This window comes from Aquarana catesbeiana, linkage group LG08, assembly GCF_042186555.1.
Source record: "Aquarana catesbeiana isolate 2022-GZ linkage group LG08, ASM4218655v1, whole genome shotgun sequence".
In the NCBI taxonomy this organism is placed as follows: Eukaryota; Metazoa; Chordata; class Amphibia; order Anura; family Ranidae; genus Aquarana; species Aquarana catesbeiana.
In genome coordinates, this window is record NC_133331.1 from 243279075 (window position 1) to 243303032 (window position 23958).

General features: G+C 43.6%; 1 protein-coding gene across 2 annotated transcripts in view; it reads left to right on the forward strand.

The window, feature by feature from the left end:
• TMEM132A (transmembrane protein 132A) overlaps positions 1-23958 on the forward strand; it is a 617882-nt gene that overhangs the window by 416536 nt on the left and 177388 nt on the right. The window lies entirely within an intron of this gene.

Here is a 23958-nt window from a genome sequence, read left to right on the forward strand (position 1 = left end):
TTTTCCTCCAAAGATTTTTTTTTCTTTTTGAGACCATTGACTTTTTTTTAACCTGAATCTTTTATCAACATCTGTTTTTTGCCTTATGCTACCTAGCAATTTCTGGATCAGTTACCCCAGTGTGTACCATAGAGACCATACCCAAACTCCACTGTGTGTAGTGCTTCAGTCACTGGATTCTGCTTTGGTTGCTTGCCTTAGCATGAACGTGTGAAGATAGATGCAGGGTGCTACATATAGAGTGCAGGGCCATGGTCTATTTTTGCGGTTCTCTGACACTAAAGAACCCTTCATGGATGAAGCATGGGCCTAGCATTGCAGATAAAGTAAAACAGGGTTTCCCTGTAGATGGAATCCGATTCCTGGCTTTAAAGAAAACTATCTGCAGGGCATAGCACATTATGTGGTTTAGTGGGCGGGAGGATTAGTGTTTTTCACTTTATGATGGGACCCCCTGCCATTTTGCCTCTAATGCTTCTCAGCAAGCATTTTTAAAATTGCCAGTTTTCCCTTCTACTTAGTCTCAGAAAGTAGCTTTGCCACACCTCTCAAGTGTTCCCACTCACATGTTCTGCCAGGAATGCACACAGTGCATTGCTGCATTCTTACCGCTGTCTTCGACAGAGACACAGCCAAAGGAACTTCTGGTTTTTAGTGACTCTTGCCTTCTCCTGACATGCAAATCCCCATCCATTCTACACTCTTTAACTGTGAATACCTCACTGGGTATCCCCTCAGTAATAATGCTGGGACTAAAGGGCCAAATAGCATATGTCCTGCAGATGGCCTACAGGAATCACAGAACACCATTCATGGGGATAGTAGTCCCTTTGTCCTATATTGACACTGCTTCCTTCATCTGACTGTGACACTCATCATTGGCCTGTCTGAGAAAAGCAGATTTCTTAGCCACTATGCCTGAATTGTTTTGTAAATCTCTAGCATTCTAGAACCTTTGGGTTTCAGAAGCCAAAAATGAAGGGGTGACGCTACTCCTCTGAAACAGGGAATGTCTGTTGGCCTTTGTGTCAGTTTGGATCTAAGAGGTCCCAGACCTCCAGGACCAATCTGTAATTCTATCCCGCCTCCTCCTCGCTTTTTACTTTTCAGTCTGCCAGCTTTAGACCAATGAAATGCAGATTTGATGACCTCCTTGCACCAACTTCAGGCACAAGGAGTGCTTGTACCAGTTACCATAAGAACAGTTTCCCAAACCAAATTCCCAAAACCAACAGGGGCCACTACTATGCAGGCTCTCCTTTGGACTCAGAGTGTTCATAAAACGTAATTACCCTGCTTATGGCTCTTCTACAAACCTCTTCTACAAAGCTCTGCTACAAGCTCTTGTGATTTATTGAACTCAGTTTCAACTGGTTTATGCCTTCCCAGCGATGAATATTCTCCCTTTCCTCCTCCAAGAGGAGGAAAGGATTCCGGTGATTCTCTTCACACCAGATTTGCCCAGAAGAATGTAGTACACAAACATACTGATGAAGTTCTGATGCATGAGACCTGGCCTCATCCAAACGGACCAGACTTACTGGTTCATGGCCTCCTGTTACAGTCGCTGGCTTTATCAACATAAGGGAACACAAAGACACTGAATTTCAAAAGAGCCAACTTCCCTAAACTACAAACCTTGCTAAAAGGCATAAATTGGGATAAAATATTAGGAACAAAGAATACGGAGGAGAGATGGGTTTGCTTTAAGAGCATATTAAATAAGGGCATTAGCCAATGTATCCCATTGGGTAATAAATTTAAAAGAGCGAACAAACATCCTGGATGGCTTAACTCCAATGTAAAAATGCATATAAAAGCAAAGGAGAAGGCCTTCAAAAAATACAAGGTTGAGGGATCATCCTCAGCATTCAGAATTTATAAAGAATGCAATAAGAAATGTAAGGGTGCAATTAGGACGGCTAAGATAGAACATGAAAAGACACATAGCGGAGGAGAGCAAAAAAAAAATCCCAAGAAATTCTTTAAGTATGTAAACAGTAAAAAAGGGAGGACAGACCATATTGGCCCCATAAAGAATGAGGAAGGACATCTGGTTACAAAGGATGGGGAGATGGCAAAGGTATTGAATTTATTCTTCTCCTCAGTCTTCACGAGTGAATCGGGGGGCTTCAGTAACCAAAACTGCAGTGTTTATCCTCATGACACAACACAGGAAGCACCTACATGGTTAACAGAGGACGGAATTAAAATTAGACTTGAGAAACTTAACATTAATAAATCACCGGGACCAGATGGCTTGCATCCGAGGGTACTTAGGGAACTCAGTCAGGTGATTGCCAGACCGTTGTTCCTAATTTTTACAGACAGTCTATTGACTGGAATGGTACCAGCTGATTGGAGAAAAGCCAATGTAGCACCAATATTTAAAAAGGGCCCAAAAAACATCCCTGGGAATTACAGACCAGTTAGCCTAACATCGATAGTATGTAAACTCTTGGAGGGGATGATAAGGGACTATATACAAGATTTTAGTAATAAGAATGATATCATTAGCAGTAATCAGCATGGATTCATGAAGAATCGTTCTTGCCAAACCAATCTATTAACCTTCTATGAGGAGGTGAGTTGCCATCTAGATAAAGGAAGGCCCGTAGACGTGGTGTATCTGGATTTTGCAAAAGCATTTGACACAGTTCCCCATAAACGTTTACTGTACAAAATAAGGTGCGTTGGCATGGACCATAGGGTGAGTACATGGATTGAAACCTGGCTACAAGGGCGTGTTCAGAGGGTGGTGATAAATGGGGAGTACTCAGAATGGTCAGGGGTGGGTAGTGGGGTTCCCCAGGGTTCTGTGCTGGGACCAATCCTATTTAATTTGTTCATAAACGACCTGGAGGATGGGATAAACAGTTCAATCTCTGTATTTGCAGACGATACTAAGCTAAGCAGGGCAATAACTTCTCCGCAGGATATGGAAATCTTGCAAAAAGACCTGAACAAATTAATGGGGTGGGCGACTACATGGCAAATGAGGTTCAATGTAGAAAAATGTAAAATGCATTTGGGTGGCAAAAATATGAATGCAATCTATACACTGGGGGGAGAACCTCTGGGGGAATCTAGGATGGAAAAGGACCTGGGGGTCCTAGTAGATGATAGGCTCAGCAATGGCATGCAATGCCAAGCTGCTGCTAATAAAGCAAACAGAATATTGGCATGCATTAAAAGGGGGATCAACTCCAGAGATAAAACGATAATTCTCCCGCTCTACAAGACTCTGGTCCGGCCGCACCTGGAGTATGCTATCCAGTTCTGGGCACCAGTCCTCAGGAGGGACGTACTGGAAATGGAGCGAGTACAAAGAAGGGCAACAAAGCTAATAAAGGGTCTGGAGGATCTTAGTTATGAGGAAAGGTTCCAAGCACTGAACTTATTCTCTCTGGAGAAGAGACGCTTGAGAGGGGATATGATTTCAATTTACAAATACTGTACTGGTGACCCCACAATAGGGATAAAACTTTTTCGCAGAAGAAAGTTTAATAAGACTCGTGGCCACTCATTACAATTAGAAGAAAAGAGGTTTAACCTTAAACTACGTAGAGGGTTCTTTACTGTAAAAGCGGTAAGGATGTGGAATTCCCTTCCACAGGCTGTGGTCTCAGCGGGGAGCATTGATAGCTTCAAGAAACTATTAGATAATCACCTGAATGACCGCAACATACAGGGATATGTAATGTAATACTGACACATAATCACACACATAGGTTGGACTTGATGGACTCTTTTTTCAACCTCACCTACTATATGTAATATGGCTGTTGAACCCCAAGTCCTAAAGGATAGGAGTGTCTTTGATTTGGTTATTTCCACGCTACTTAGAGCAAAGAAACCTAACTTCTGCAAGTTATACCATTGCACATGAAAAGCTGGATTTGCTTAGTGTAAAGACAGAAGGCTTATCCCTAAGGAATACGTTATCACTCTTATTTTGGCCTTTCATCAGTCAGGTCTTGACCAGCATCTGGCACTAAGTAACCTCAAGGGGCAGATTTCTGCCCTATCTATCTTCTTCCAGAAACATCTTTCCCTTCAATCCCTTATCAGAATTGTTTTTACAGGAAGTTTCTTATATCATTACCCCTATTTGACCGCCTGTGTTACCCTCGTATCTCAACCTGATGGTCTCTGCTGTTCAGAGATGCCCCTTTGAAATGATTATAGACATTCCGTTGGAAGACCTCACCTTTAAGGTTGCCTTCTTGGTTTGCCATCATGTCTGTTACACATCTTAGAGTTAGCAGCTTTGTCTTGTAAAGAGACTTTTTTTGGGTTTACACAAGGACATGATGGTTTTGAGACCAAAACCTTTCTTTTTTTTTTTTTTTTTTTTTACATAATATGGTTTTCTCTGTCTACCTGATTGAGAACATTGTCCTCCCTTCCCTCTCTTTCCTAAAAACATGACAAAGAAATTGCCTTACATTGTTTGGATATAGTAAAGGAAGCCAAAGTCTACTTAACAGCCCAGGCCTCCCTTTGCAAGATGGAGTCCCTTTTAATTATGTCAAGTGTCTGGCGAATCTCATTTAAAATTCAGCCAACCCGAACTTAGTGGCCAATTCCACTGAAGTTTATGGGGAGCAAATCTTGTTAAAATTTGGCCATTTTTGGGGTTAATAGGTAAACGACTGTTAAAAAAAAAAAAAAAAAAAAAAAAAGCTGTATACTGGCATGTGGGATGTGTACCGATGCAAAAAACAAAAATAACAAAGTACAGCAGAGATAAGGTCTTTTCAAGTGTCTTTTAGGGCAACGCTGAAAATACTCAAATCTTTTAACCCTTTTGCAGTGGGGGAGGGGGGGTTATACACAAACCCCAGACTGTTGCTGAATGTGTTTAATTCGGACGAGTACAGCCACTTGATTGCATCCACACACCCCAGGAACATTCCCCTCACACACACAAACCCTGCCATGTTTCTGGTGATCTGTGATCCCATTGTTCCATTAGCTTTAATGGAGGTCTGGTGAGACATCACGGATGTAACTAAAGAGAACCTGTCACAAAAAAGTATCACATGGTTCCAAACGTGGGCCATTCACATACAAGATTTACAAACAGAAATAAAGTAAACCGTTTCCCATTGCTGCAGTCAGTTTTTTTTTTTTTTTTAATCTCTTAATTTTAATAAAAAGACAAAACAAGAACAAAACCAGGAGGCCTGACTCAATATATGTAAGAATTAGCACATTTTATCTCGGAGGTCGATAATTTCCCAAAATTTGTAGACCAATGTAATTCTACCCCTTTACAAAACACTGGTTTGGCCTCATTGGCCTCATCTTGAATGTACAGTGAAAGACCCCCTACAACTATCTCTGAAATTAGCAGTAATAAGGCCACCACTACGGAAGAGATTTTAAAATAATTTTTTTAAGTTTTACACTCACTTATACATAGATGAAATAAAAAATGGTGATAAAGGTGCTGGTTGTCTAACGTTTTCAAGATATTTCACAATAAAGAATTATACACAGAAGTATATTTGCCTACAAGAGAGGGAGGTGTCCTGATGATCATGATGCCTTGTAACTTCTCGACAAAGTACGGTAGAACAATGAAAATGGAAGGGTTAAATGTGTCACTAGGGGGTGCTTTCTAACTGTGTTGGGGGATGCTTGTACTGTAAGAAGACAGAGATCCGTGTTCCTGCTTAGCAGAAATACAAGATCTCTGCCTTCCCCTGTCACAGAACGGCGATCTGCCTTGTTTACATACAAGGTTGTTCTGTTTGCCTCGGAAACGATCAGCGGGTCCTGGCGGACATCTGTCTGCCGCCGGTGGTGCGTGCGCGTGTTCCAGACTCGGAAGAAATAAATCGCATACAGGAACGTGATTTTGCGCTAAAGGGCCGTCCTGCTGAAGTATATGTACGTGGGGTGGTCCTTAAGCGGTTAAAATAGAAATGCAAAGCAAAACATTAATACTTCTTTTTTTTTTTTTTATAAGTAACCACTTGACCTCTGTTCTCAGCTACATAAGGGACTGCAAGGGGGCGTGTCAGCAGGAGGCAGAGAAAGAGCAATACACTGATCTTCCCAGTGAAGAGCTGGGCTGGGGGTGGCAGGCAGGCTGGATGTGCTCCCACCACAGTTAGATAACTGACCATGCTGGTATCGATGTTCTTCTATACCTAGCGTGGTCAGTTTGAAATAGAAAAGCAGGGGGACTGACAGGATCACCAGGTATTTCATACAAAGGAAGAAATGCAAAGAGAACAGGATACTTTTTTTAACACCACTTCGGGGTACAAAATACACATATCAGGAATATGAAATGTGGGGATACATACACTTTAAATGTTTTATGAGGTACAGTATATCATACTTTAGCAAAATCTAGATAAACAGCATCCACTGGCATTCCCCCATCCAATTTCCCACATTCTTCTTCATAGAACGATAAGAAGTTGGACTGGCAAAAATAGGTTTTCATTAATCCATGCTGGTTCTCACCATTGATATCTTCATTGCAGAAAAATTTCTGTATAGAGTCCCTTACAATTCCCTCAAATACCTTGCACACTATTGATGTTAGGATCTACACCAATCAGTCAGTAAGGTGTCTTTAAAAATTAGAAATTGGGTTGGCTGTAACTGAGCTAAGTTCCCTACGGAATCGTTGGTGTAAGTTATTTGAACGTGGTGATACGTTCACGTTAAGTTTCTCTAGTCTTTTTTACTTAGCTTTCAGTCAACCTTATTATTATTGTAAAGACTAACAAAACTTTTTGTTTCCATGTGCAAAAATTGGAGATTTTTTTCGAAGTCAGGAACTTTTATGAAAGAGCGTACACAATTCCAGAGTAACCAATATACAAGGATAGGTTTATATATACATGCAATTCACAGAACTTCCAACAATGCAGCATCTCAATAACACATTTATATCTTGGGTGCCATGGATAGTAAAGCCAGTACAATGATACATTCACATTATACAAAAGAACCTCTCGGTGCTCCAAAGAATCACAATGGGCTTAAAGGGTAAATTCACCTTTCCAAAAAACTCTGTAAGGTGAATTTACACAGGTGCCTCTCCTTGCCCCCCCACCCCACCCCCCCGGTCCCGCTGACCTGTACCGCCTCAATTGCCATTTCTGAGCCCTGGTATATCCGCGTCAGGAGCCCAGGGCTTAGAAATCCTCTGAGGTGAATGTCCAAAACGTCCCTCATCAGGGGGACATTTTAGAGCATTCTAATTGCTCAGCACCATCACATGGGCGGCGCCGACCAATCAGCAGCCGCATAGCCCGTCCTGTCAGCTATGGAGCAGACACGAGACTGGAGAGAGGATTTCTAAGCCCCGGGCTCCTGGAGCGGATATACCAGGGCTTAGAACCGGGGATTGCGGTGGTACAGGTCAGCAGGACCGGGGGGGGGGGCGAGGAGGGAGACCTGTGTAAGTTTACCTTACATATGTAGGCGCTGACAACTGTTGTTTCTAGCTCTATGTGTATTATTCAGTACAATAGTCGTGTTAGTGCCATCTTGTGGACAATTGATAAAGTACAATAAGTTTATGTCTCAGGATTTAGTGACACGGAAGTGATTCATTGTTTACTTTGGAACTGTAGCTCTGACCCACCCACAATGCTCCTGGACAAAGTCAGAACTGAACTGCATTGTGGGGGGATATAAAAGGGTAAGCAGCAGCCATTTCAGGTCTCTTGTTCCTGGGACGCGTGGCCTGCCAGCAGAACCCTGTGGGTGTGTGTGTCCTACAGGGTTGCGGCCTACTTTGAAAAGGAGCGAAGCAGCTGCAAGGATCTTGCCATCACATCACAGCGTGCTGGAGTAGCCAAAGTGATCGTTCCGGAGACCCGTGGGGAGATAGCGGAGGACTCCTGGTCGCTTGTGGACGGAACAGTGTGACTCGGTGTCTCGATACGGACTGAGAACTGCTGAAAAGGAGACATCCATCTGCCCGGATCTCGTGTGGTGAGAGGGTTAACACCCAGAAGTTTGTTTAACTATTGCATACACAGTTAGAACTGTTACGGAGTGTTGCTGGGACTGATAGTCCCACGGAACAAGTGAAGTTGGAGAACTTTATAAACTGAACTTGAATAAACTCCAGTATTCAAGAACGGATGCTAGATGTCTGGTTTTCTTCATATAAGAACACTTAGTCAAACTGCTGGATTACAAAAAACAGTTTTAGTGTGTTATATTACACTGCGCAACACCCAGGAGGAACCCCTTTGCGGATTACAATTATAAAAGCTAGCGAAGACTGAAGACGTCTGGACTACCTTTTCTTTTTTCATTTGCAGGGCCCTGCATTTTAGTATAGTGACTTTAAGGTCTAGAGCAGGGGGAGCTCCCGGGTATAGATTCATACCAATATATACATATACATTTCTGTGATTGTTATTGATTGTCATAATCATTTCTTATACTATCACACTACGTTGGTTTGATAGTATATTCATTGAAATAACTCTTTATATAAATATATTACTTAACCACTTGAGCCCCGGACCATTATGCTGCCTAAGGACCAGAGGTCTTTTTCCAATTTGGCACTGCGTCGCTTTAACTGCTAATTGCGCGGTCATGCAATGCTGTACCCAAACGAAATTTGCGTCCTTTTCTTCCCACAAATAGAGCTTTCTTTTGATGGCATTTGATCACCTCTGCAGTTTTTATTTTTTGCGCTATAAACGGAAAAAGACCGAAAATTTTGAAAAAAAATGATATTTTCTACTTTTTGTTATAAAAAAATCCAATAAACTAAATTTTAGTCATACATTTAGGCCAAAATGTATTCGGCCACATGTCTTTGGTAAAAAAAATGTCAATAAGCATATATTTATTGGTTTGCACAAAAGTTATAGCGTCTACAAACTAGGGTACATTTTCTGTAATTTGCACAGCTTTTAGTTTATGACTGCCTATGTCATTTCTTGAGGTACTAAAATGGCAGGGCAGTACAAAACCCCCCCAAATGACCCCATTTTGGAAAGTAGACACCCCAAGGAAATTGCTGAGAGGCATGTTGAACCCATTGAATATTTATTTTTTTTGTCCCAAGTGATTGAATAATGACAAAAAAAAAAAAATATTTACAAAAAGTTTTCACTAAATGATATATTGCTCACACAGGCCATGGGCCTATGTGGAATTGCACCCCAAAATACATTAAGCTGCTTCTCCTGAGTATGGGGATACCACATGTGTGGGACTTTTTGGGAGCTTAGCCGTGTACGGGGCCCCGAAAACCAAGCACCGCCTTCAGGATTTCTAAGGGTGTAAATTTTTGATTTCACTCTTCACTGCCTATCACAGTTTCGGAGGCCATGGAATGCCCAGGTGGCACAAAACCCCCCCAAATGACCCCATTTTGGAAAGTAGACACCCCAAGCTATTTGCTGAGAGGCATATTGAGTCCATGGAATATTTTATATTTTGACACAAGTTGCGGGAAAGTGACACTTTTTTTTTTTTTTTGCACAAAGTTGTCACTAAATGATATATTGCTCACACAGGCCATGGGCATATGTGGAATTGCACCCCAAAATACATTTAGCTGCTTCTCCTGAGTATGGGGATACCACATGTGTGGGACTTTTTGGGAGCCTAGCCGCGTACGGGGCCCCGAAAACCAAGCACCGCCTTCAGGATTTCTAAGGGTGAAAATTTTTGATTTCACTCTTCACTGCCTATCACAGTTTCGGAGGCCATGGAATGCCCAGGTGGCACAAAACCCCCCCAAATGACCCCATTTTGGAAAGTAGACACCCCAAGCTATTTGCTGAGAGGCATGGTGAGTATTTTGCAGCTCTCATTTGTTTTTGAAAATGAAGAAAGACAAGAAAAAACTTTTTTTTTTTCTTTTTTCAATTTTCAAAACTTTGTGACAAAAAGTGAGGTCTGCAAAATACTCACTATACCTCTCAGCAAATAGCTTGGGGTGTCTACTTTCCAAAATGGGGTCATTTGGGGGGGTTTTGTGCCACCTGGGCTTTCCATGGCCTCCGAAACTGTGATAGGCAGTGAAGAGTGAAATCAAAAATTCACGCCCTTAGAAAGCCTGAAGGCGGTGCTTGGTTTTCAGGGTCCCGTACGCGGCTAGGCTCCCAAAAAGTCTCACACATGTGGTATCCCCGTACTCAGGAGAAGCAGCAGAATGTATTTTGGGGTGTAATTTCACATATTCCCATGGCATGTTTGAGCAATATATCATTTAGTGACAACTTTGTGCAAAAAAAAAAAAAAAAAAATTTCTCTCTTTCCCGCAACTTGTGTCGCAATATAAAATATTCCATGGACTCGACATGCCTCTCAGCAAATAGCTTGGGGTGTCTACTTTCCAAAATGGGGTCATTTGGGGGGGTTTTGTGCCACCTGGGCTTTCCATGGCCTCCGAAACTGTGATAGGCAGTGAAGAGTGAAATCAAAAATTCACGCCCTTAGAAAGCCTGAAGGCGGTGCTTGGTTTTCAGGGTCCCGTACGCGGCTAGGCTCCCAAAAAGTCTCACACATGTGGTATCCCCGTACTCAGGAGAAGCAGCAGAATGTATTTTGGGGTGTAATTTCACATATTCCCATGGCATGTTTGAGCAATATATCATTTAGTGACAACTTTGTGCAAAAAAAAAAAAAAAATTTGTCTCTTTCCCGCAACTTGTGTCGCAATATAAAATATTCCATGGACTCGACATGCCGCTCAGCAAATAGCTTGGGGTGTCTACTTTCCAAAATGGGGTCATTTGGGGGGGTTTTGAACTGTCCTGGCATTTTATGCACAACATTTAGAAGCTTATGTCACACATCACTCACTCTTCTAACCACTTGAAGACAAAGCCCTTTCTGACACTTTTTGTTTACATGAAAAAGATATTTTTTTTTCCAAAAAAATTACTTTGAACCCCCAAATATTATATATTTTTTTAAAGCAAATGCCCTACAGATTTAAATGGTGGGTGTTTCATTTTTTTTTTTCACACAGTATTTGCGCAGCGATTTTTCAAACGCATTTTTTGGGGAAAAAACACATTTTTTTAAATTTTAATGCACTAAAACACACTATATTGCCCAAATGTTTGATGAAATAAAAAAGATGATCTTAGGCCGAGTACGTGGATACCAAACATGACATGCTTTAAAATTGCGCACAAACGTGCAGTGGCAACAAAATAAATACATTTTTAAAAGCCTTTAAAAGCCTTTACAGGTTACCACTTTAGATTTACAGAGGAGGTCTACTGCAAAAATTACTGCCCTCAATCTGACCTTCGCGGCGATACCTCACATGCACGGTGCAATTGCTGTTTATGTTTGACGACAGACCGCCGCTTGCGTTCGCCTTAGCGCGAGAGCAGGGGGCGACAGGGGTGCTTTTTTTTTTTTTTTTTTTTTCTTTATTATTTTTTTGCTTTTTTATCTTATTTTTAAACTGTTCCTTTCATTTTTTTTTTTTTTTTAAATCATTTTTATTATCTCGGGGAATGTAAATATCCCCTATGATAGCAATAGGTAGTGACAGGTACTCTTTTTTGAAAAAATTGGGGTCTATTAGACCCTAGATCTCTCCTCTGCCCTCAAAGCATCTGATGACACCAAGATCGGTGTGATAAAATGCTTCCCCAATTTCCCAATGGCGCTATTTACATCTGGCGAAATCTAAGTCATAAAATGCTCGTAGCTTCCGCTTTCTTAGGCCATAGAGATGTTTGGAGCCACTCTGGTCTCTGATCAGCTCTATGGTCAGCTGGCTGAATCACCGGCTGCATTCTCAGGTTCCCTGTTGAGACAGGAGAGCCAGAGAAAAACACGGAAGACGGTGGGGGGGGGGCATTCCCTCCCACGGCTTGTAAAAGCAGTCTAGAGGCTAATTAGCCACTAGGATTGCTTTTACATGAAAGCCGACCGCTGGCTGAAAAGAATGATACCAAGATGATACCTAAACCTGCAGGCATCATTCTGGTATAACCATTCAAAGTCGTGAATGGCGTACCTGAAGACAAAAAAATGGTTAACAATAAAGCACAGTAAACGGTAAAGTATAAATAATTACATAACTGAAAAACAAACATGATAAAACATAATAACGATAAAACATTGCAGAATAGAATACAGTAAAAAAGAGCAGAACAAGAGAGAGAGAATAGAGAGAGAGCGAACAATAAAACGACAACAATTTTTTTTATTTTATATATATTTTTTTTTTTTTTACACTTTTTTTGTAACTAACTTTTATAACGGTAACCGGTTCCAGGTTCGGGTCTCTCAAAATGCGATGGCATCTTGGGAGACCCTGTGAAAGTGTGCCTAGTCTGTGCAATGCTGTACCCTACGCTAATACTCAACTAGTGAATGGTAGCGTTCAAAACATTCACCAATGCAAAGACCAGGATTGTCAGGACAGGAGGGACAATAATAGCGGGTGTCACGCCTATATCCGCGCTTGCTGCAGACACAACATCTTTTTTGGGGGGCGTTGGGTAGGGGTACTCGGGAGGACATAAAGAAAATGCCTCTCATGCAGCCGACTGCATTTGGTTGGGGATGTGAATGGGGGAAGTACGGGTGCTGCAGAAGTGGTGGGTTCCCAATTAGGATTGGCGAATGCAGCAGGAAGGGCACTATGGGCACGACGGGCCTGTGTTTGTCTTTTTGGTGGCAGCGGGACACTACTTGTGCTTGCCACCTCACCAGCTTGAACTGCACTTATGGGACTCGCCACGTCACCAAGTGTTACTGCAGTGCTGGTTTGACTACGACCGGGGTGTACTAGGCCGCTGGCGCTTGCCAGTTCAATAAAAAGCTACCAAAGAAACTGTTAGCGATCGCAGGGATCAGGCCAGACTCTGCGAACGCTGCAGTTTAGTTTAGTGTTTTGTAAGTGACAGTGATCGATCGATACTGCACTTGGGTGGGCTGGGCCGGGCGGAGGGGCAAAATGCAGGTGCTAGCAGGTATCTGGGCTGATCCCGCTAACACTGCGTTTTTGGGAACCCTAAACTGCTGGGGACGCTAGTATAGATCTGATCGGATCAGATATTGATCCGTTCAGATACTATACCACTAAGGGAGGCGTATGCTGCATGCGTGGGTGTTAGCGGTACTGGCGCTAATCTGACGCTGCTTGGGGCTGGTGCTTGCCAGTTCACCAAAATACTACCAAAAAAACTGTTAGCGATCGCAGGGATCAGGCCTGACTCTGCGAACGCTACAGTTATGCATTTAGTGTTTTGTAAGTGTCAGTGATCGATCGATACTGCACTTGGGTGGGCTGGGCTGGGCTGGGCCGGGCGGAGGGGCAAAACGCAGGTGCTAGCAGGTATCTGGGCTGATCCCGCTAACACTGCGTTTTTGGGAACCCTAAACTGCTGGGGACGCTAGTATAGATCTGATCGGATCAGATATTGATCCGTTCAGATACTATACCACTAAGGGAGGCGTATGCTGCATGCGTGGGTGTTAGCGGTACTGGCGCTAATCTGACGCTGCTTGGGGCTGGTGCTTGCCAGTTCACCAAAATACTACCAAAAAAACTGTTAGCGATCGCAGGGATCAGGCCTGACTCTGCGAACCCTGCAGTTATGCGTTTAGTGTTTTGTAAGTGACAGTGATCGATCGATACTGCACTTGGGTGGGCTGAGCTGGGCCGGGCGGAGGGGCAAAACACAGGTACTAGCAGGTATCTGGGCTGATCCCGCTAACACTGTGTTTTTGGGAACCCTAAACTGCTGGGGACGCTAGTATAGATCTGATCGGATCAGATATTATACCACTAAGGGAGGTGTATGCTGCGTGCGTGGGTGTTAGCGGTACTGGCGCTAATCTGTCGCTGCCTGGGGCGACGCATATCACCGCCGGGCGATCAGGGGGCTAAACCTTTATTCGGTAATAAACGGCGGGTGCCCTCACACTAAAAAAAATAAACAAACTAACCAGCGTCACCCGTAACACTTATACGGTGATCAGTGGTGAAAGGGTTAACTAGGGGGCCATCAAGGGGTTAAAACATTTATTAGATAGTATATGGGGGTCCCTGTCGCTATAAAACGCTGACGGCGAACCTAAATATTTACGTCCCTAACTAGCGTCACCAGCGACACTAATACAGCGATCAGAAAAATGATCGCTTAGCGACACTGGTGACAGGGGGTGATCAAGGGGTTAAAACTTTATTAGGGGGGGTTAGGGGGGTATCCTAGACCTAAAGGGGGGTAATATTCACTGTCACAACACTGTAACTGTCACAAACTGACACCAATGCAGTAATCAGATAAAAAAAAAAAAAAAAAAAACTGCTGGTGTCAGTTTGTGACAGGGAGGGGGGGGGCGATCGGGGGGGGGGGATCGGGGTGTTTTGTGTGCCTGGCATGTTCTACTGTGTGTGTAGTGTTAGTGCACTCACAGTGATGTCTTCTCTCCTCGGCGCTGCAACGGAATACCGAGCCGAGGAGAGATGACATCATTTCCTTTGCTGCTGTTTAGCATACAGCAGCAAAGGAAGTTATCTGATTGGCTGGCGGCGATCGCGAGGGGGGGGCCACGAACGGATGGCCTCCCCCTCATCTCCGATCGCCGTGGGACCAAAGACGACCGCCTCGGGCACCGGGGGGGGGGTCCGATCGGACCCCCCACCCGCGGAAGGCAAATCACGTATATATACGTGATTTTGCCTGTCCGTGCCACCTTGCCGACGTAAATCGGCGTGAGGCGGTCGTCAAGTGGTTAAAGAAAGGAGTTAATTTTGGTCATCATTGAAGTTTGTGTGCAGTGTTGTCATTTCTCCTACAGGTGGAGCTACCAGCACCCAGGTAGAGGTAACTATAACTGTAAGTGCATATTGTGGGTTAAAGTTGATATTCATATAATTACAACACTGCACTACATTTGTGTCAAGGGGATTGAACAATTTAAGAAGGGTGAAGAGCATAGAGGACAGGCCCGCTTAAACCAGCAGCTCCACCGAGAGTTATTGCTACACATATTTTGCATAGGATGCATTAAGGTGAAAAAACACGAGGGTTTACAACCCCTTTTAATGCATAGAATGCATTAGGATAAAAAAACTTTCTGACTTTACAAGCATAACCTTCGCTCCAATCTAAATGTCTCCCATATACCTTAGCCACTCTGCATGTGTGGGCAAGTCTGCAGATTTAATCAATTTATAGTCCATTAAACTATTTTCTGGTACAAATATGTTTATTCAATTTTTAAAAGAATAACAAAGAAGCATCCAATCTGCCCACCCAGTGGCTTGAAATGGCAACATAACTCAGAATAAGGCTTCATATACTGTCAAACAAACAAAAGAAAACAGTGGCATTGGTTATAAACAAGAAACCTAGACAGCTGATAAGTAACGTTCAGAAAAATCCGCAAGGATGTCAATGTCAAACCTGGACAGACGAAATCCCAGAGAGTGATGCCGTGCGGTGTATGTATTTAGAAAATCTGAATATCCTTTCAGTCTCTCCCAGCGATATCCTGCGCACTCGCTCTATGCCCTCCAGCACTCTGATCCTCCCCCTTCCCCCCCACCCTGATCTCCAGTGCCCTGCTGAGAGAAGCCGGAGCTTAGCCAATGCTGACACTGCAGAGAGGGAGCTGAGCTGCATCTGAGGAAAAGTTGTGCAGATGAGCAGGTAGCCTTTCATGTCAGGCTACAGAATGGATTTGTTTGCAGGACATGAGATACTGACAAGTAGAGTCAGAGCAGGGAAGTGTGTGTGTGTGCGTGGGGGGGCGACTAAGTCTGCAGTCTCCCCATAGCTGATACACGTCTCCCAATCTAGCACACATCCAGGGCCACTGATAGAAATCACAGGGCCCCATACAGCCTACCTGACGGGGCCTCCTTCAGCCCCACCCTGACCCCTCCCCAGACCCCGCCTTGAAACAAAGTGCAAGTTTGCCTTCAAGTGAAATCCATCTTTCTCCAGCCAGTTATAAGTTTGATTATCCAAAAGAAATACTGTGATGATACAAGAATTGGTCAGAGACTGCAGACATGATACAAGAGATGGTCAGAGACTGCAGACATGATACAAGAGATGGTCAGAGACTGCAGACACTGTACAGGAGATGGTCAGAGACTGCAGACACTGTACAGGAGATGGTCAGAGACTGCAGACACTGTAGAGGAGATGGTCAGAGACTGCAGACATGATACAAGAGATGGTCAGAGACTGCAGACATGATACAAGAGATCAATGCAGCCTCACTGTGCCCATCAATGCAGCCTCACTGTGCCCATTTCAGCTTCATCAGGGCACATCAATGCAGCCTCACTGTGCCCATCTGCAGCCTCACTGTGCCCATCTGCAGCCTCGTCAGTGCCATCAACGCAGCCTCACTGTGCCCATTTGCAGCCTTACTGTGCTCATTTCAGCCTCATCAATGCACGTTTCAGCCTCATCAGTGCACATCAATGCAGCCTCACTGTGCCCATCTGCAGCCTCGTCAGTGCCATCAATGCAGCCTCACTGTGCCATCAATGCAGCCTTGCTGTGCCATCTGCAGCCTCACTATGCCCGTCTGCAGTCTTACCAGTGCCATCAATGTAGCCTCACTGTGCCCATCTGCAGCCTCACTGTGCCCATTAATGCAACCTCACTGTGCCCATTAATGCAACCTCACTGTGCCCATTAATGCAACCTCACTGTGCCCATTAATGCAACCTCACTGTGCCCATTAATGCAACCTCACTGTGCCCATTAATGCAACCTCACTGTGCCCATCAGTGCAGCCTCACTGTGCCCATTAATGCAGCCTCACTGTGCCCATTAATGCAGCCTCACTGTGCCATCAATGCAGCCTCACTGTGCCCAACTGCAGCCTCGCTGTGCGCAACTGCAGCTTCGTCAGCACCCTAATTACACAGAGTGGGTAGCTCCCGCTGTGTTATGGAGCTGGGGTCTAAACTGTTTGGCGGCCATCCACTCACTGTAACAAAGCCCGTGCTAGACAGAACACTGATCCAATTTCCTGCTATTGGATCGGTGTTCTGTCTATCATGGTTTAGGAGGCGGGGCTTTGTTACAGTGAGTGGACGGCTGCCGAACAGTTCAGACCCCAGCTCCATAACACCGCGGGAGATTCCCCATGAATGAGTGGAGAGAGATAAATCACTCCGCCAGGCTGGCCAGGACTTAAGCCAGCACTGACATGCGGTCGGCTGCGGAGGTGACCTTCCACCCGGATCACAATAAATAGTTCCTCCCACATACCCACAAGAACATCTACAGAGGGACCCAGAAAGTTAAAAAAAAAAAAAGCCTGCAAATAAGTCGGAGCAAAGGAGGGGCAGACTGGGTGCTGGTTGGAGAATTTTTTTTTTTTTATTCTGCTGTCAGATTGCCCGGGCCCCCTTGCTGGCTAGGCCTGGTACAACAGGGCCAGTTGTACTGGCTTATCAGCAGCCCTGCACACATCACTGTATAAGCATCCCCCAATCACTCTGTATGTTTAGATAATGTGAATGTAATTTATGACCATTCCCTTTAACCCTGTGTTATCAAAATTTTGTACAATGAAAAGTGTATTTCCACAAATATTTTAACATATATATATATATATATATATATATATATATATATATATATATATATATATATATATATATATATATATATATATATATATATATATATATATATACTTACCCTCTGCTTGCTTTCAAACCCTCCACACTCCTCTCCTGTACATACCCCCCCCCACTCATATCTATCCTACACACTCCTCTCCTGTACATACTGTATGGGACAGCTTCATTGCCTTCTTCTTCATTGCTATCTCCCTGCAGACCTGATGCTGGTTTGAGCACCACACCAGTCGCAGCTCAGCCGTGTGGAAGAGCTGTGCTGTGTGTCGCCTGCAGGTCTGCTCAGTGCTCACCGTGAACCGGTCTGGAGACAAGTTGTTAGACATCACAATGGTAAATTGACAATGTTTCTGGATGTGGGCTTGGGCTGTGACGGTCTTTGTTGGATTGGGCTGTTTTTGACTGTCTCTGTTGGATAGGGATGTCTCTTTGCTGGATTGGGCTGTCTCTTTGAATATATGGGGATTTCTTTTTGCTGGATTGGGCTGTCTCATTTCTGGATTGAACTGTCTCTATGCTTAATATATGGGAATGTCTCTTTGCTAAATATACTGGACTGTCTTTTTGCTGCTCTTTGGCCAAAATATATTTCTTACTGTTAAATCTTTTAAGCACTAATCACTTGGAATACACTTTTCATTTTCCTATATTAAGTTGTGTTAAGATAAAATTGGGTACACTGACGGACTCAGTGGGATGGCCAGTGGGTGGATTCGGTGGGATGGCCAGTGGGCGGGCCCTAGAGAATGTTGGTGGTCCCAGGCCTAAAGCTGTGTAAGGGACCCTAACATTTTTGATGGCTGCCCTGGTCAGACGGGTGAGTCACAGGTGTCCAATACTAGCTGGAGGAAGTAAGGAGAAAGCGTATTGAAGCCAACGTTCCCAAATCATTTAAAAATTTAGCATGAGAGTCCTTGAGAATGCTAGACATCTGTTCGTTGAGCATTAGAGCCATCATACGATCTCTTAACACCCTGAAAAGGAACAGTAGGCTTCCTCCAGGCCTGGGCAATTTTCCATTAAACTATTTTAACCATACTCAAATAGTAAATAATGAAGGCAATACATAAAGAATAGCCTGCAAAACATATACAGTATCTCACAAAAGTGAGTAAACCCCTTCCATTTTTGTAAATGTTATATCTTTTCATGTGACAACACTGAAGAAATGACACTTTACATTGTAGCAAAGTAGTAAGCGTACAGCTTGTATAACAGTGTTAATGCCCCTCAAAATAACTCAACATACAGCCATTAATGATTAAACCGCTGGCAACAAAAGTAAGAACACCCCTAAGTGAAAATGTCCAAATTGGGCCAAAAGCGTCAATATTTTGTGTGGCCACAATTATTTTCCAACACTGCCTTAACCCTCTTGGGCATGGAGCTCACTAGAGCTTCACAGGTTGCCACTGGAGTCCTCTTCCACTCCTCCATGATGACATCAGGGAACTGGTGGATGTTAGAGACTTTGCGCTCATCCACCTTCCGTTTGAGGATGCCCCACAGATGCTCAATAGGGTTTGGGTCTGGAGATATGCTTGGTCAGTCCATCACCTTTACCCTCAGCTTCTTTAGCAAGGCAGTGGTCGTCATAGAGGTGTGTTTGGGGTCGTTATCATGTTGAAATACTTCCCTGCGGCCCCGAAGGGTCTCCGAAGGGAGGGGATCATGCTCTGCTTCAGTATGTCACAGTACATGTTGGCATTCATGGTTCCCTCAATGAACTGTAGCTCCCCAGTGCCGGCAACACTCATGCAGCCCCAAACCATGACACTCCCGACACCAGGCTTAACTGTAGGAAAGACACACTTGTCTTTAATACTCCTCACCTGGTTGCTGCCACACAGGCTTGACACCATCTGAACCAAATAGATTTATCTTGGTCTCCTTAGACCACAGGACATGGTTCCAGTAATCCGTGCCCTTAGTCTGCTTGTCTTCAGCAAACTGCGGGCTTGTGCATCATCTTTACAAGAGGCTTCCTTCTGGAATGACAGCCATGCATACCAATTTGATGGTGTGTAGCGTATGGTCTGAGCACCGACAGGTTTGCCTGTTCAAATGTGTTGAAAAAGTCAATTTTCATTGGGGGGGGGTCCTTATTTTTGACATGGCTGTATAATCATTAATCACAGCTACTCCAGTATGCCATAAACAATGCAGCTGACAGGTCAGAAGCTGGGTTGATTTACTAAAGGCAAATAAGATATTCACTTTGCATGGAAATGTTCCCTTAGTTTAGTGAATGTGGTGAAAATCCACCTTGGAAAAAATACCCAGTCATATTCAAGGAAAAAAAATCAATATTTTTCCAGCAGAGCTTTATCTAATCGACCAAGCTAAGGAAAAATTCACTTGTAAAGTGAGCAGCCTATTTGCTGTCAGTAAACCAACTCCAGAATGTTTCCTTTCACTCACAGCTGCCAGTTATTGGTAGAATAGTGTAGTTGTAAATTCCACATTTGTTAGGTTTTCTGTTTAGTAGGTTTTTTTTTTTTTTTACTAGTTAGTGCCCTAGAAAGTATAACAGATGATTCTCCCCTCATGCACACAGGCTGTTTAAAAAAACGTTATGAAAACGCCAGTATCTTTGCAGTGATTTTTTTTAACTTTTTGCAATAGCGTTTTTTTAGCGTTTTTGAGCGTTTTTGAGCGTTTTTCCGCGTTAGCGTTTTAGAGCGTTTTTTTTTTTTTCAATGGATCAAAAACGCTAAAAAACGTTGGTGAATGACGTTTTTCAGCGTTTTTCCAGCTGAAAAACGTCTCTCAGAACCCACTGGTCCTGGGTTTTTTTTACAGCTTAAAAACGCCTATGCCACTTGCAGCTCAAAAACGCCTAGGTGGGCATGAAGCCATAGACTAACATAGACAGGCCTTTTTAAGCTGCAAAAAAAGCTCAAAAAAGCAGCTGTAAAAACGTCCGTGTGCATGAGGACTTATTGTTATTAAAGCTCTGTAATTAAGCAAACACTCATTCTTGTACAATACCAGAGGCCCTCCATTAATAAGCAAGAACAGCTTCACATTTTTTACCTTACACCTTTTAAAACGTCAGTGGTTGTTTTACTTGTAAATACTATGCCATGGATTTTACAATTCTGGAAATCTTGAAGAGGTGAGGGACAGGAAGGCCTCTTTGTAATTCCTGGACCTGCAAGTGGTACACTGTGGCTTTTTATTAATGTTATAACCATTGAAGGTTTGATTGGAATAAAGTAGAGGTGGAAATCTTAAACCTAAAATGTGCAGTGTTAGCTCTATAAGAATTTAAAGATTTTTCTTTTTTTTTTTTTTTTGAAAAAAGGTTTTTATTGAAACAATTTACAGTTTGAACATATTTCTGCAGGTTATAAGGCAATACTGGGGAAATGCATATAACAAAGATATATGGCTTATGAACATGTAAACACAACATGGCAGGAATTCATACAGATTAAACAATGAACTCAGCGACTATCAATTGGGTGGAAAACCTTCTGTCTATACTATTCATAAGATTCCTTGTTGGGAAGGGTTGTGGCTTTACGAACCCCCAGTGCATGTGTCCACGGACGCAAGCCACCTATCCCAAATTTTGTTGTACTTGTCTGGACAACCTCTGTTGATGTATATGAATTTCTTGTAGGGAAGTGTGCTATTTATATCTATTTTCCTGTCATTGAACCTGGGGGGAATGGGTCTCATCCACTGTCTGGCTATAATTTTACTGGCAGAAAAGTGTTTCATGCAGGAATGTTTTAGTGAATTTGTCTATCTCGGGGTCGGGGACTATTCCCAGGAGGCATTGTTTGGGGTTGAGGGTCAGAGGGGATCCCATGTCATCATGGAGGAAATCTACATAGACTCTGAAGGACCGGACATGTTCAAATTAAATGGAAGAATGTGCCCGTCGCCTGGTTACACATTGTACACAAGGTAGAAGACTGTTGCCTAAAGCGGCCAACTCTTAGGGGGATAAGGTATGCTTGGTGCAATATATACAGTACAACCTGGGTCAAGCTGTCCAAAAGTTTGAGGGATACAGTCTTGCATGAATCCAGTGCCTCACTCCACTCCTCATCCTCTAATGGGCCCACCTCTCTTTCCCATCTTGGTTTAAGGCTGTAAGCTAGCATGGTTGATGTTGGGGTTAGGAGCATAACATAAAAATCTGAGATCAGCCTTCGTGGATCATCTCCCTTGACTACTGCCATAATGACATTGGGGGCAGACTGTGGCAAAGGTTGGGGGAACTGAGTTTGAGCTGTGTGGCGCACTTGGAAGAATCTAAAGAGCAGGGATTCAGGCAGCATGAACTCATTTTGGAGGCCCTCGAAGTTATTTAAGCGTGCCTTTGGAAATTATGTGGTGTAAGTAATATATCCCATGTTCGCTCCATATCTGTGTCAGGAATTGAGAGGAACTCTGAGAGTAATTTATTGTGCCATAGAGGGGTATAGTCATTGTATTTGGAGGTTGTCAGCATTTTAGTGGCAATATTCCATATGCGCCTATATTGGTAAAGGAGAGACCCACGGTCTCTTTTAGAGTTTTCCCACCATAGCCCACTGCGATTGCAGTAAGTGGATCTGTGGTTGGGGGCGCCCACCGTGGACAAAGGAGCGTGAGGAATCTGAGTCTGTCGGTTTTGTCTATGTGATATAGCTGAGATAGTTGGGATGCGAGGTAATAGAGATTCAGGTCAGTAGGGTTCTTAAGGACTCTACAGGCCAGTTTGTGTCTGTTGCTACCCCAAATGAATGTCCTAAGTATGGCCTCCATTGATTTAAAAAGTTTTAAGGGTAAGTATACGGGTGTGTGCCAAAGCATGTACAATATTTTGGGTAGTAATATTTTAATAATATTAATGCGACCCCAGACACCGAGCGGCAGTCTCGCCCACACCTGAGTTTTGGACTTGATGAGATTGAAAAGGGGCTCTATGTTGAGGGATATATAGTCCGCCGGTGTCCTATTCACCAGTACTCCAAGATATTTGATTGTTTACTCGCTGGAGTGGTAGTTGCTCCTGTAGCTTGGGAGAGGGGAAGCTGTCCATTGGCAATATTTGGGATTTTTCCCAATTAATTTAGAGGCCGGAGAACTGACCAAAGTACTCGATCGTATGTAATGCCTTCTGGAGAGATGTAGTGGAGTCGGCCAGATATAGTAATGTGTCATCTGCGTATAGACTTATTTTTTCAGTCAGGGATCCAAGGCAGAGACCCTGGATCTCAGGGTCTTCTCTGATGAAGATGACAAGAGGCTCCGCTGCCAGGGTGTAAAGGAGCGGAGACAGTGGGCAGCCCTGCCTAGTGTCCCTGGACAAGTCAAATGTCTGGGAGGATGTCCCGTTGGTCACTACCTTACCCTTGGGTGCCAAATATAATAATTGAACCAACTTAATAAAATTAGGTCCGAACCCAAAGCTACGTAGGCATCCCCAAAGGTATCTCCACTCCACCAAGTCAAAGGCTTTGGCGGTGTCCAAAGCCACCACTACCCGAAACCCCACATTATTATGTGTTGCTTGCAGGTTAATATACAATTTTCTGAGATTGAAGGAGGTGTTGCGTCCCGGCATGAATCCAGCTTAGTTTGCATTGATTAGGGTTAATATCACTTGGTTAAGGTGAAGGGCAAGTACTTTGGCCAAAATCTTTATATCTACCTAGAGGAGTGATATGGGTCTGTAAGATTCTGGGAGGCCCGGGTCTTTGCCCGGGTTAGGAATGAGTATAATAACCGCCTCGCTCATCGATGGGGGTAGGGTGAAGCTATCGAATAGATGGTTATAGAGGGACAGTAATTTGGGAGTAAGTATCGCACTGTATTGGGTGTAGAATTCTATGTGTAACCCATCTGAACCTGGGGCCTTAGATCTGGCGAAGCTCATGATTGCCGTGGTTACTTCATCTAGTGTAAGAGGTGCGTCTAGCATAGCCATTTGGGTGTCATTTAACTGTGGGAAGGTGATTCCCGCTAGTAGATCCTCTAGTTGGGCCTCAGTGGTGAAGACCTGGGATGTGTCTCTAAATTTGGTGACTGCTCGGGATTCTGTAATCTTTTCCCCATTGGGGCCAGTAAGTGAAATGACAGTAGGGGGTCTATCTTCGCTATGTGCTAGGTAGGCCAACAGTTTACCTGCTCTCTCCCCATACTCAAATATTTTTTTTCTGCTAAAGAAAAGCTTTCTCATGGCCGTCTCGTGCTGTAGCTGGTCGACCACTCTGCTTTGTAACTTGAGTTTTTTTTTCTTTTCTCTCTTTTTTCTCTTTTTTTTTTTTTTTTTCTCTTTTTTTTTCTCTTGTAACTTGAGTTGGGCAGCTGCAGCAGGGGAGGAGTCTGTTATGTAGCCCTGTTCAGAGGAGGACAAATCT